The following is a 14,329-nucleotide window of genomic DNA, read 5'->3' on the forward strand; positions in this document are numbered from 1 at the left end:
TGCGTTGATCATGCTTAATTTTTGACATTGTCAGAAAACTATCGTAGGCTATCTTTAGTCGCAAGACCGGGAAAACGGCCATCTTTGAACCTCTCTCACTGTACAACATAGGACGACCGATTAAGAGCCATGCTTACAATAATTGTAATGATTGTTTCACGAAGACAATCTTTCATCTGGGACAGCCAAAAATTGTGCTGTGTACCCCAGGCTTTAGAATATAGCCTTCAGAGGTCGCATCCTTCAAATTGGTACATAGCTTACTAGTAGGGGAGAGCGGGGCACAACCTAACGCTTTTTAGTTTTGGCTCAATCATTCAAAAAATATTTGAGTTTCATGAATTATATTTTTACACAAGCAACACACACATCTCTGCTACAAATGAACATTGAAGTTTGTTTCTATTGCTTACCATTCTTGGACAATACATCAAATGTGACAGAAGTGCAAACGTTACAACTTACCCCATAGGTGGGGTTTATTGTAACAGGTAGGGGGTTAGTTGTAACACTTGCTAAAAATGAAGTTTGCAGGCAAATATTTCAAAACTATTTTGTCTATATACTTGAAGTGGATATTGTTTATATATCTGTCTATAATAGACAGGTATCTACACTGTATTCATTCATCCAGCCCTTTTCTAACAATAGTTCAATTATAAATGGATACAAATGTCTAAATATGTGAGAAAAAGCAGCACAATTATGATAAAAAATTTTTTTATATGTGACCCAGTCTGTAATAACCATACTACAGTTTCAAAATCAAGTTCTAAGATAATGAGCATCAAAGTCTGATTTTAGGCATTCATTTCATTATGATTTCAATCTTTGACGTGACTTTATTCAATCAATATTAAAGATATGAACAAAAATAAATTTGACACACGGTTTTTGATAGGACAGGCACATTTATTTGGTTGGCAGTCAGCAATCATTCGTGTGTAGCTTATTTAAAACAACGGAAAAATTACGCTAATGTTAGCGGTTTTCATATCGTAAGTGCTGAGGGGTTAGTTGTAACACAGCATTAAAATTAACCCCGCTGGGTCAAAATTTTCAAGCCCACCAAAAAATTTGCTAAGAGCTGCAGACGATGCTATGTTTTAGTCAACAAAACACTGATTAATATGACATAGCATTGGATTTGGTATCTTACACACCCAACTTAGAAACCGAAAAATGAAAAAATTTACTTACATGCCACCAAAACACTCGTTCATCAATAACTCTCTGAAAAACATTAAACATTTCCAATAAATTGAAATTATGATTTTTGCTTGGCCAAGTCATTAAAGATGTGCCCTGAAGGAGAAAACCGGATTATATTTGAAGACCAGAGTAAGATATCAACCACTAACAACCTGAGAGTAATGCACTAAATAAAGCTCAGAACTACATAATATATTCATCTTAAAGTTAAAACTTCTTGTTTTCTGTGTGGTTTTGTACTGGACCTTCAGAATATACATATAGCTGGATAACACACATCAGATTGACCTTAAAGCAACCCAAGAATTCTGTCATATAATCATTGACTTCTTTTGTGGATCACTAAAGGCAAAATATCTCTGACTACCTCTATCACTATTATTTTTATACAATGTAAAAGAATGAGACTGAGGCATTCAATCTCTTTCATTGATGTTTAACATCTTCCCCAAATAAGGGCGAGTAAAAAAATCTCTCTTTTTTGGGGTAAGCAATCCTTTTATGCATCTGTTGTTGCTAAAATTGTATTATAAAGTATAGTATAACCACGGTCATGTTCACGTTTTGTATACACACAAGCAACTACATAAAGGATAAGCATTTGCTATACTGTAGCACTCTCAGTAGACAGATTCAGCATACAGTAACTGCATGCTTTAATTTAATTCAATCAGCTTCTATGCGCCTATTTTGGTTGAAAATGGAAAGCACTCTGCTATAGAAATGTTACTGTCAATCACCTCTTCCTCCGATGTCCCTGTGGAGAAATGAATGGTTGCATTAAGATAGATGTTATGGTCATTCAGATGGTTCCCACAGAGCAAATAACATTCTAAGTGAAATGTAGTTGTCGCAGGAGAATCATTGGAGGGCGGTAAAATGAAAGCTGTAAATCTGGACCTTTAGATAAGGCTTTCATAACAAACCATCGTAATGGTTTAGGCATATAAGTCATCCCGCAGCAGCTGTCAGGTCATATTTTTAAATTTCGGTTTGCACAGAGGTGCATTTAAAACAGGCTAAATGTTGTTAAACGGAACATTTCACAAAACTTTTTTTTAACATTTCAAATGAATCTTTGGTGTCTCCAGGGTACGTATGTGACGTTCTAGATCAAAATATCATATAGATAATTTGTTATAGCATCTTAAAATTGCCACTTTGTAGTCGTGAGCAAAAATGTGCCGGTTTTGGGTGTGTCATTTAAAATGCAAATAAGTTGATCTCTCCACTAAATGGCAGTGCTGCATTTGGATAGTGCAGTGTATTAAGATCCCCTTCTGACATCACAAGGGGAGCCAAATATCAATGACCTACTTTTCACATGCTTGCAGATTGGTTTACCAAAAAAAAAGTAACTGGGTTGATCTTTCACACATTTTCTAGGTTGATAGAAGCACATTGAAGTCCGATTTTCATGATATGTTCCCTTTAAGGTCATTATTTTGAGGGACCTACAATTTAAGGGGCGCGTGCTTGCATGCTTTACAAGAGCGGTCAGCCGTGCGTTCGTGTGAATAGATTGCGAAAAATATTGGATCTGTCAGTCAAAGAAACACACCTGCCCTTTAATGTCAAACAATTAGAATGACTCAATCTGACAGCATGAGAAGAGGAGCTGATCTGCGCCCATATTTAGCTGATTTGGCCGCGCACGATGGACAGGTGGAGGCGCGTACGGACGGATAAATGACGAGGTGCTGACAAGCACACCGCGCCAAAGGAATGAGAAAACAGTTCTCGAAATTTACCTCAAACAAGATTTGTTTTTTGTTGGTTCGTTTTTTTAACGAATGACAGTTTAGTCAGCCTGTCTCATCTTTTTAAGGGAACACACTGATAAATGTATGAAAGTACTTTGGATAAAAAATCTGTCCAGTCAGCAGCATCACTAATTTAAAAAACAACCAACAGCCAAACTATGTTCTCTGTGAACACTTGGTGAGAATATATTAAATCTTTATTCAAATAAACTCTCTATTTATTTTCTCTTTGCTTCCTCCAAAGTTGCTTTGGATAAAAGTGTTTGCCAAATGCCTGAATAAAAACATCTGATGAATGGATAATTGTAATGAAAATGTTATTTTAAGTGCATTTACTGTTTATTATCTGTTCTCTCTCGTTGTTTTTTTAGTTCCAAAATATTTTTGGAGTATTCTGTGAACTGTATCAGAATCATGGGCTTTTTTGAGATTTGTGATGCTTGTTTTGCCATGCCTGTCTGTATTGGAGTCCCTGTGAACAAACGTATTTCATCTCCAAGGCGCGTGTATGTGGTCAGCCTCTAACGTTTGAAAATAAGATGGTTGTTTTTATGTCCTCCTGCGCCCGCGGTTCTTAAAAGCTCTGGTGGTCGTAAGGGCGAGTACATTGTCTAGACATCAGGATGGGAAAGTCGGTAGGTGGCAGTCGCGTCCCTTCTGCGCGAGACAGGAAGTTGCAGGGCATCAAGCACGCACACATTGTGCCTATAGTAGGCTAGACGATCATGCACGCACATGTGTGCGTCAAACAGTCCGTTTCCATACCATTCCACATGCGCACTCCCTCATAATAATATAATCTATATCGTTCAAGGTTATTACGCTCGACCAGTGGTTTGTAAGATGGCAAAAGATTATCGGAGCATTGACTGCGCATCCAAACGACTCTGGTGAGTACAGTTAGATTGAAATACTGAGAGTTTGGGCTGAGCGTTGCATTATCAATACAAGATGCTTGGTGTCACCACAGTGTGATTGACCGAGAGCGCACAGCAGCTGTGGAGAGGTGGAGATCCTGCTGCGCTGTGCTGACGCGCGTCTGTGGACACGTCCGGGTACCACGCCAGATATTTCAACTTCATTCATTGCAGTTCTTGGAGACCATATCGACGCATTCCCACCTCTCCAGACGCTCCTGACTCACTTGTAGCTGCGCTCTACTTATTGCGCGCTGCGTTGCGCACTGTAATAAGGCTCGACGCTCACCATCATTCGTTTGGATTTTCGTATCGTGTCCTACCGGTGGATTGCTTTCGTCGGAGTTTGTCTCTGAAGCACGAACAGAGGTAGGGGACGAGAATATCCAGCAGATGTAGCATTTGATGAATACCTCTTCACTGACAACCAAGTTTATGCGCGTCTGGAAAAGGAGCTACGACGGTTTGATTTTGTGGTTCTGCCTAATAACTGGTTATTTTACCAGAAATCAAATGATTTGACTCACTCCACAAAGCGCATTTTACTTTTCTCAAAAAAGGAACTTCCAGGATTTTGTCTCTTTCCTTTTTTATAAGATGCTGATGGTCTTGGATTTGGAAACGCCGGAAATTTATTATTGAGGCTTTCTCTCTCAATGCATTCCGGAGGACATAATCACATTTATAGGAAATAAGCGTCTTGAAATCCGCACTGGGCTGTGAGAAGAAATCTAATCAGATCGGACGCGTTAAGTGGGAAGAAAACGTTGAGAAAGTTCCATTTTAAACCTTGGCTGTGGAATAAGAGCAGCACCCCTCTATACCGATGCTCTATTAAAGATTGGAAGGGATGCGGGGAATGCTTAGTCTCAGGGATACGACCCTGCTAGATGCTTTCGGGTGCATTAGCTGAATCTAAAAACCGAAATTTGTTTTTACGCGTCAAGAATGACTCATCAGACCGGAAAAACAACGAATGAATTTTGATTTATCAGCAGGAAAAGACTTGGATTTGGATGATGCACAGAGAGGTTGCATCTGAATATCTGCTTTAGTCCACATGCACTTGCGTGCGCGCGTTTGATCGCCGCGTCTATAATGGTATTGGTAGAAAGACCGAATGGATTTATGTGGTCGAATTTCTTCTCATAGAAGATTGTCAATGCGAAACTGCTGAAGGATCGTGTCGCTTTCGTGCGCTTTCTGCTTGGATAGCCCGAACTACCCGCTGAAGAACATTTCCATCGCATCGTGCCAGAATCGCGGATGGATTTTCGTTGCGGTTCCCGTTTGGAAGGGAACAGATCGGAGCTCTAAGTGTTTTTGCCTGCGATTTGAGCCGCGTAAACGTACGCCTGGAAAAAAGTAAGTCATCCGTCGTTTCTTCGTATCACTGGCCACTTAAATGTCCTTCTGCCACCTAATGCACCCATTTTAAGCCAATATGCTCAGAACCTTACGTTTTTATAAATCTATCACTTAAACATCTACTGTCTTGTCACATATTTTATTTTTATGAAAGTGTTTAAGTACATTGTAACCAATTGTGTACGTTTTAAATAGTACAATTTTTTCTAACCAAAGTAGCTGTTCCTTACCGACTATGCTTTTTATGATTTTTTTATCTCTCTCGCGCACTCGCGCTCTCATGTGTCTGTTGGGTTGTATGCATGCATGCACCCATGCATGCGCGCGTGTGATAAATGTGTGCGCTATTGACAATTGCACAGTGTTCCATCTTTGCGCTCGGCTCATTCACTTATTCGTTCATCCATTCATTCATTAATGAATGCATGCCTCCAAACCATAGTTGTGCCACTTGTAGTCGTGATTTTTGTGATTGTCGTATTTAACGCAATTAATTACGTACGAGTGAAAACGCACAGATATTTTGATGGTGATCAGGCTCGTTCGGTATGGATGGGTTGAACACTGGATGCAGATATGCAGGCTGTTGCTTCTTTTGCTCGTACTGTGTGATGGGTCCGATTCCTTTCTGCGTTACATACAAAGAATATTGCTGGAAAAACAGCTGTTAAACTGTTGCTCAGTGTATATATATAATTACATACATATACATATACAATATATTTTTATATATTTTAGAGAGAGAGCTTGAAGTTTAATAAATAGGACATTAAATTGGATAGCTGACTGATGGTCTTCTGCTCTTGTTGGCCGTATTCTCTCTTTCGGTCTTTAATAAGGGTTTCTATGGGACTTAATGATCAGACCATAGAGCAGAATAGGATTTAGTGAAGAACTAAAGGAGTTTGGCCTTCCCCCGGGAGCTGTCCACTGCTGTGGTGCTGAAATCACATCCAAAAAAACCTTTTCAACTTTTTACTGTCTCACGCACCTTTCTCATCTGATGTTTTATCTACTTAAAAAGGCTTTTACGCACAGATCTGATAAACACCAACAAACACTGTCATTATAATTTAGTGGTTGGGTTTAAAATGAATTTATCATTTGTCGAATCCGTTTGTTGGAAAAGTATAATTTTTATAGTGTGTATTAATTGCACTCTGGAAGACCAGGATCTACATCTGGACATTCTTAGACAATCATCAGAAACCTGTATTAAGAGACTACCTGCACAAATGTGCCTGGATTAGCCATGCCGCATATTCCGAGGTCATGGCTGCCCATCACGATTACCTGTCCTCTCTACGTGAGGTAAATGATTATCTGTGCTTTGTAACACAGGTACCGGTGGTTTGCACTTGGCTTCATTATCATATATGAAGCAAGTCAGTGAGATATAGAGAAATATATACATTTTGTTATATTGCATTGACTTATAATTTGATTCCTAAGACATTTGAGTGTTTTAATGCAAATTGTTGCATCTGGATGTGCAATCCAAGGTGTTAACCAGAAAAGCAGAAGGTCAAATAACTTTAGAGAATGGATGCCTATAGTCTGTCACTACTTATATTAACATACTACTGTAGTCTGATTAAAACGCCCGAGTGATCACATTGAACCTTTTCAAAGACATCTCTCTCTCTCTTTCAATGTTACCCTATCTTTTTAAAACCACTTTTGTTCCTTATGCTCTTGTTATGATGAGATTTTTTAAATCAATGACATTTCTAGCTATCCTGTCTCATTCACAAGATTGTGTCACACCGTTTCCGCACAAGGTCGAGTACAATAGAGCAATTTCAGTTTTTTCAATGCTGAGTGAAATTAAAGATGAGTTTGTGTGAATTATACCTATTCATCCGATGATCTCCATTTTCAGTGCATGCTCGCCCACTCCCTGTCACCCTTTAGAAGAACTTCCTGTTGGCCGAAAGCCCGATCTGAAGCTCAGAGGCTTGCATTCGCAGTGCGGAGGTCACATGTGTACAGCAGGCTTTAAGCTTTTCATAGTAAAACAAGGAATATTTACGCTAATACACACCTGCAGAGAATTCCCTCTTTGCATTCCCATCCTGTTGCAGCTATTTCCTAATGTGAATGGCAAATTTCAAGCACTGAATGGAAAAAAGTAGAGGAATGATAGAGTGATGTTGCCTTGGGAAAACGGATTGGGCCTCTCATTTTATGCTCCTTGGCTGTCAGGAGCTTTAGCATGATGAAGCTGCCGGATTGGGTGAAGCGATGACATTTGTTTGTCGGTGAATGATGCAGAGTGATTCATGTTTTTGCAGAGACGCACTGTACATCTTCCAAACTTTTCTCTCGCCCAGCCTGCGTCAACCGTCAAGAGGAGCAGATCGGCATTTATCGGAAAAACAGACGAGTTTTTTACTTCGGCCATAAAACGTAGATGTCAATACATTTATTGTCCTATATTAAGATCGAGGCTCGCATTGCGGATGATTTGTGGAATCGCCTCGGGGCGAGATTTCTGAGATTTATTAAAATGGTTATGTCGTAATGTCTCGTAATTGATGAACGACATTGTTTTTCAAGCTCTGCGGCGAAAGGAAATCTGGGTTTCATATCTGTAGTATTTATGGGGTGTACTGATGGATGTCTGGAAATGTGTGCTGCTCTGGGCTTGCTGTGACAATGGTAATATCCCATGAGTCTCTTGGGTGCTTTCTACAAAGTGAGCCACCATGGGCTCGAACGGAAATTAATCGCGGTCATGTCTTCCAAATAGTATTTAATCCACATCTGGTTTTCTGTGTGCCCAAACCTATAAGCTTTATAGATGCACTATGTATGTTTACAATACAGTATCTACTCGTAATTCCCAAGCTTTCTGGATTCGCACCCTTGCTCTCCTTAATAAAACACTTTGAAACAAGGGAGATTAGCTCGTGCAAAACCAAGCTTGGGCGTGAATTAGTATTCATTGCTTAAACTGCTGGAGACTTCTATCAATAATGCATCCCGCCTGTCAATTTTTTAACTGTCCTGGGGTATAAATTCTCTCGTGGGTATTTGCTTCAGTGTGAAAGGCAGATTAAATGGCCACCTCACTCCGCATTGTCTAAATTTTCCATGTCACGGCATAGAGATTTCTTTCCCGGGAGTCAAACTACAAGGCCACGTGCGGGAGCTTATGTAGGTAGTGTGTATTGATTCATGGTCCAGAGAGGCGGCGAAGATGACATTGAATTGATGTTTTTGTCTTTCTTTTTTCTAAAAGCAAGTATTTTTTCGATGTCTGAATGAAAACGTAATATGTTTTGTATTCAGAGCAACGTTGTGAGTAATGGACCAGTCGACCTTGCTTCACAGACGCTAAATGACAACGTATAACGTAATAACACATCCCATAGCTTTTAAACAATCATTTCACATCTAGTTGAGAAGCCCCTCTTAAAAATCCAGTTTTTTGTCAATTAGAAATGTGCACAGATGGATTACGATGTGCTTCAAGAACTGATGTGAAGATAGGAATAGTTAAAAAAATATTTACCCATATAATTAAAAGCCTAAGAATGATGAGTACTGAGTCATTCAAAATTTAATTCATGAACTAAAGGCATAGTTTATCAAAAAAAAAAATTCTGTGGACATTTTCTCACTTGCATGTTGTTACAAACCTGTATAATTTTTTTTTTAACACAAAGGAAGATATTTTGAGAAATGTTTGTAACCAAACCGTTCATGAGCCCCATTCACTTCCATAGTAAATTCTCCTACTGTGGAAGTGAATGGGGCTCATAATTGTTTTGGTTACAAACATTCTCCAAAATATCTTCTTTTGTGTTCATCAGAAAAAAAGAAATTTATACAGATTTAACAACATGCGAATGAGTAAATGATGGAAAAATTTTCATTCTTGGGTGAACTATCCCTTTAAGTCATGTGATAGCTTTGTGCAAGAAACAGATTGAAATGTAACCCATTATACTCTGATAATGTTCCCTTTCAGGATCATTGAGTCAGCTGATGCACTGATGTCAGATCAGTTTGATTCATGAACAAATCATTAAGCCTACACCGGATCAACTGGTTCATTGAAAGAACTAAATTAATGAACAGTTTGTTTATGAATCACACTGATCTGGCAGGTATGAAATAAACATAACAAAGCAATTTTTGGGGTGACCTGACACACATCTAAAATCTGTTCCATACATCCGTGCAGCATTTATGGTTCATTTCAGTCCCATTCACACACACATTGACATTGACCTTTCATCAGCCTCCTTCTCTTTGACCCCAATCCCTTGAAGTGTGCACTGGTGTGTTTTATTTATTTTTTTCTCGAGATGTACGCGATTTGCACAGCACATTCCTCTAGTCGATGCTACGATCAATCAGAACTCTGCCTCTTCCCATCACTCTTCTGGAATTATCTGTGAGACATCATAAAGAGGCAATTTGGATGCAACAGATGCCCTTATATCTCTGGAAGTAGGGGCGTTCAGAATCTACAGTACATTACATTTTGGGGTAGTCTAAACAACTACACTAAAAGATTAAAGAGTTTTATTGTCATATGTACAGGATTAGAAATTCTCAAAAAATTTACAGTAGGATATTTACACTTTTTTTGGCATAAAGGAAAACCAATAGAGGGTATGCATTGATGTCACTTTTCCACGTGACCACGCCGGAGCTCGCCCTGTTGAGTGGCAAAACATTTAGAAAAATGGCTGGCTGTTCAATCGCCGGCTGTGAAAATGTCAATATAACTGACAAATATCAGCAAAAATTAAATTTAGTTGGACTTGATAGCAGTGTTAATTTAGACAGCAAATTCTGATGTAGTCATAGTCTTTTGAATAACACACCATTTAGTTTTAGTCTAATTTAGTCATCTGAAATATTTTAGTCTTAGTCTGGTTTGAGTCGACTACCGTATTTTCTGGACTATAAGTCGCTCCGGAGTATAAATCGGAGCGGAGTATCAGTCAAAAAATGCATCATGAAGAGGAAAAAATATATAAGTCGCACTAGACTATAAGTCGCATTTATTTAGGAAATTATTTCACAAAAACCAAGCCCAAGAACAGACATTTAATCTGGAAAGGCAAGTTATTCAGCTAAACAATGGTTTCTCACGATTGATCGCAAAAAATATCACGACCTTGATTCGTTTTCATTTTATTTTGTTTTCATTTAGTTTTCATCCGTGAAAAAGGTCCGTTGACGAATATTTTTCGTCATCGTCTTCATCAACGAAATTAACACTGCTTGATAGTGACCCTAGCAACTTGTCAACCCACCTGTGGTCGGTGGACGTTGGCATGGACAATCTATTTAGTTCCCTTTCTGTGTTTTTTGGCAGTCTGTAAACCGATAGCTCAGAATTCTTGTTAAATCTATTAGTATAGCCCATCGCACAACAGCTTTTTCCCATTTAGATGTGTTTTCCCAGTGTTTTTTAAAACTGTACAAAAATCCTGCCGCTCTGTCTTTTGCCACTCAGTGGGCGTAACCGCAGTCATTTTCGCTGAAGGTGACTTCACATGCATACCCTCATCATAATTTTCATCCATACAATAAATGCTACAACTATACTCGTGCTACTTTGGTGGTCCAGGGTCACATATATGTTATGATTGGCAAAACATTCATGCATTTAAGGGGTTAACATCTCACATCATCTTTAGCTGTGTCACACAAAGGTGGCTAACGACTTCACTCTCCATGGCCTTTTTGAAAATTGTCCAATTAAATTGTCTCCTTAAGTGTACTTAAAGTAATAGTAAGCATTGAAATGCTGGCAAGCTAACATCATGAGAGTTTTAAAATTAATAAAGCAAATAAGTGAAAAAAGTCTATCAGTAGATAATCATGCATGAAATGTCCTAAAAAGATGGTTGGCAAGTGGACTGTTTGTCCAACAAATGACTAGTCAACCATTCTGACCCATTCTTTCTTAGTAGAGTGCTTTCATTATGCATGACTTGAGATCTAGAAAAATCCAATTCCCTCTCAGTTCTGTAGCAAAGTCGCCCCGGTCTTGAATAACAACGACCGAACCTCTCCTGACCCTTTCATATCTGACCTCACCTGAATCGGCCTCTAACTTGAGTCAAAGCCAGGCTGACGTGATGTTACACTCCACCGTGATTGTAACCAGGCGTGCAGCTGGCCATGCCTACGGTGTACCTGTGTGGACCAATATTGTGCACTGCAGGTGCGTTCGTGAGCGTGTGTGTGCCGAGCGCGTTCGGTCTGTCTCGCTTTTCTGGGTTGCACCTGCGAGGGAGCTGTTCGAGGCGGCGCAGAACTGGCCATATTAATTCTGCTTCTAAATTGAAAGGTTAAAGCTTGCAACCGAGAAGGTGACGGATTGTTGCTCACCTGGTTCCTCTGGTACTAAAGCACCTGTTTAACTGAGGTGAGGTTCAATTGTTCTGCTGTCAGAGGACAGAGAGGGAGTGAAAGGAAGAGAAGGAACGTTGCTAATGATGACGCTAGGGAAAATCTACATTTAATACGTTATTTCAGAGAGAGGAGAAATAAAATAAGGAATGATTGCTCTTATCAGAGTTCATTAAATTGGTTTCCGTTCACAAATGGGTTTGTGCAGAAACGTTCCCGGGTTCGAATAATCACCAAATGAGGGCTATGCAGTCTTTGTGTGCCGTTTTGTGGAAAATTAAGTTTTATGCCACAATGTGCTTGTTTACATATAGAAATTGTATATTGAAGCAGCAACATAGCGGTGGTTGACTTGACTTCTTGCCGTCTGCCAACTCCCCGCTCCTCAAAGTCACAGGAAAGCTTGTTTGGCGCAGTCTGTTTTAGATTTCGCACACGTTTTCTGGTGGACTTGTTTGGTTGGCTTCTGAGAATTGTTTCTGGGATATAAAGAAGGAAGCTGTGAGAAGACATCACATGACAGCTGTTATTCTCAACAGTGGGTGTATAGATGGATGAATAGATGTGAGTATACAAGGTATACTTTTTATCAGTATGGTTGTTTCTTGGGTTCAAACCCATGAGCTGTTGCGTTACTAACGCTATGCTGTACACTAGGGATGCACCGATAGGATTTTTTTGGGCCGATACCGATTTAAACAGACAACTTCTGACCGATACCGATATTAAACACTTGTATACAATACTATACAGTTGGTCTATTAGCTAGTTTATTTCTGCATCAAATTATTTTTACTGAACATGGATTGGATCTAATTAACATTCAACTGACCAACATAATAAGAGAGGCACAAATTAAGCTAAAACAAATATAAAAAGACAGCTTCAAAAGGTGTTTTTTGCTATTCAGCATTTATTTTATTAACAACATTAACTCAATTTTTATGATTTCTTTATGCAGTTAATTAATAAACAATCGGTATCGGCCTTTCTCGTGCTATTGCCGATATGCCGATGGTTTCAAATTCATCAAAAATCGGCCGATAAATATCAGCGGCCGATACATCGGTGCATCACTACTGTACACTGTCAGAAAAAGGTACAAAACTGTACATTTTCTGTCGCTGGGATGGAACCCTAAGGTTCCATTTTGTACCTTTACAGGTATACTAAACATAATACAATGTTGTACCTAGGGATGTCAATTTATGCAATTTCCCATGTTCGATGATCGTTTAAATTAATGATCAATCAATCGAATAATCGTTAACAGTAATAGTGCAGTAAGCTTTTACTGCAGTGGCATATAGCCAATGATATAAAAGTGCGTAAAAAACACCAGCTTCCTTAAGCGAATTAAAATATTTTATTTTGTCTAAATAACATGCTAGTGGGATTGTAAAATGAGTCAATATAGTTGGTGTTTTGATAAAATCATCAAATTATCTCGTATTAAAATATAATGACTAATAGTATAACTCCACCTCACATGAGCACATGAAAGTCCATGCGTCTGTGACATGTCAAACTAAAAGTTTCATTATCATCAAGTGTTATTTTTTCTAGTTGTTCACCTCGTTTTCCGAGTCATTGATACTGTACACCGTTTGTTGTAATTATATCCAAGAAGCACACAAAGGCCACTTTTCCTGTTGTCACCTTAGCTTAGTACTTTCAGCAAAGATGCTTATATTATGGAGATGGCAACCTTCCATTAGAAAACACACAACAGTCAACTTGGCTAGCGTGCAGCGCCTCAGCCAGTCAATAATGATCAGTGATATATGTTGCGGGCGTTCAGAGTGTAACGACAGTTTACATTTTTCTGTTTTTTGACAGAATTTAAGATTACATTTTATCTGTTCATTAAAAACGGCTTCTGGTCTCCTGTGTATAGCAGCGTTAGCAGCGTTGCTATGCTAATCTTGCAGGCTTCCCTGAAGAGGGTCTTTGCTTTCAGTATCCTAACCATACAGTATTTGCATTTTCTGTATCGGACCCTATCAGAACCACTGCGGATGCCATTTTGTTACATTGGCTACCAGCTTTTATCTGGTAGCCACAGGTGTGTGCTTGGCATCGAGCATTGTTGTGATCATGGCTAGTTTAACTTCTGCGCGCTCGCTTCATATTTTCCCCGGCTATATGTGTTTTGCGCAGGCACCGCACACGCGTCTATGATCTTGCTTATTCGACAATCATTAAATTTTATCAATTTAAATCTTATCGACAATTAATCGAAGATAAATACCTACCCAAATTTGAAAGGTTATAAAAAGAGAACAAATGAAGGTAGGATGAATATTTTTTTTTAAAGCAGTTGTTCTGTTCTTTCATTTGATTTATACCACTGGTCTGTTGAATGCTGTGTTCTGATTGGCTGAGAAATGTTCTGTGGGTATGCATTAATTTCTGATAACCGCACACCTAACTTGTCAAATGTCTTAAAAATAGGCACCAGAGCAATGTTTGTGGTTACCGTGGTAAAAGAGGAATAATTGACTCCGGTCCTTTGAATTATTTGAAAATAATGCACACCCGCGGTGCAACACAACTCCACTTCGCCTCGTGCCGCATTGCACTTTGGGTGTGCATTATTTTCTTATAATCAATGGCCCGTCGTCAATTATTCCTTACTTAGTTTATGTATTTAAAAACAACATTTGGAAGGCGTTAAACTTTTGTAAA

At 38.9% G+C, this 14,329-nt stretch overlaps 1 protein-coding gene across 1 annotated transcript in view; it reads left to right on the forward strand.

The window, feature by feature from the left end:
* Positions 1-3,706: 3,706 nt before the first annotated feature.
* Positions 3,707-14,329, forward strand: part of lrrc4ca (leucine rich repeat containing 4C, genome duplicate a) — a 94,407-nt gene continuing 83,784 nt past the window's right edge. The window contains exon 1 of the mRNA XM_065291549.2: positions 3,707-5,257. The gene's annotated coding sequence lies outside the window, so the exon portion shown is untranslated. The remainder of the gene's footprint in view (positions 5,258-14,329) is intronic.

Source organism: Paramisgurnus dabryanus, chromosome 23 (genome assembly GCF_030506205.2).
Source record: "Paramisgurnus dabryanus chromosome 23, PD_genome_1.1, whole genome shotgun sequence".
NCBI classification, from domain to species: domain Eukaryota; kingdom Metazoa; phylum Chordata; class Actinopteri; order Cypriniformes; family Cobitidae; genus Paramisgurnus; species Paramisgurnus dabryanus.